This window comes from Egretta garzetta, unplaced genomic scaffold (genome assembly GCF_000687185.1).
Source record: "Egretta garzetta isolate BGI_Z169 unplaced genomic scaffold, ASM68718v1 scaffold386, whole genome shotgun sequence".
NCBI lineage: Eukaryota > Metazoa > Chordata > Aves > Pelecaniformes > Ardeidae > Egretta > Egretta garzetta.
Genome location: NW_009260063.1, coordinates 644855 through 645894, shown reverse-complemented (window position 1 = coordinate 645894; position 1040 = coordinate 644855).

Sequence of the window (1040 nt, the reverse complement as noted above, 5' to 3'; positions counted from 1 at the left end):
GGGCTCCCCTCAGCCTCCTCTTCTCCAGGCTGAACACCCCCAGCTCCCCCAGATGCTCCCCAGCAGCCTGGGGCTCCAGACCCCTCCCCAGCTCCGGTGCTTTCTTCCCTTCTCAGTAGTCATTGCTGAACTTCCCCTCCAGTTCTCCTGGATACCAAAATCACAGGGGCACTCACCACTCCCCGACGGCTGTAGCTACCTAAACGGGATGAACCTGTCCCCTGGGACTGACCCTGCACCAGCACCGCCTGCCTTGCTGAGCACCTGCTGCCTCAGCTCAGCCCCATCCTGCTGCCAGGGAGCGCTCCCCACATGCAGGGCTGCTGAGCGATGCTCCATTGAGCAGGGATGGGCATGAGGTTTTTCTTTTTTTTTTCTTTTTTCCTAATCAGAATGAGCGTTGCTAAAATGAGCTGCTCCCTGCCCCTGGGCACTGCAGTACTCCAGCAGATCCCCGGGGTTTTTAGTTTCTCTCACCCGGCGGTTTTACGGTGCAGCTTTTGCAGCGTGCAGGGCGACTCCTGGCTGCGCTGCATTGGCAAGAGCGTGGCAGGGATAGGAGCTCAAACCAGGGAGCAGAATTAGGGATTGGGGGTTGCTCCGTCCCGTTCTCTGCCCCAGGGGAAGCAGGGGGTGCCTACCTTCACCCATACTTGCCAGCTTTGCGAGGGTCACCCTTTTCTAGGCAAAAGTCCCTTTTTAACCAGCATGTCAGCAGTTCTGCACCCCCTTGGGGTGTAGGCAAGGCTGTGTGCTTTAGACCGGAGTGGAACGAGACCTGTTTGGGCTTTAACCTGCTTCAGAGCTCCCACAGGATCACGGAAAGGTGTGCAGTTATGCATGTGTTCCGTGCAGCCCAGAAGCCAACCCTACCCTGGGCTGCATCAGGAGAAGCGTGGCCAGCGTCGAGGGAGGGGATTCTGCCCCTCTGCTCTGCTCTGGGGAGACCTCCCCTGGAGCCCTGCGTCCAGCTCGGGAGCCCTCAGCACAAGGAGGACATGGACCTGTTGGAGCGGGGCCAGAGGAGGGCTACTAAAATG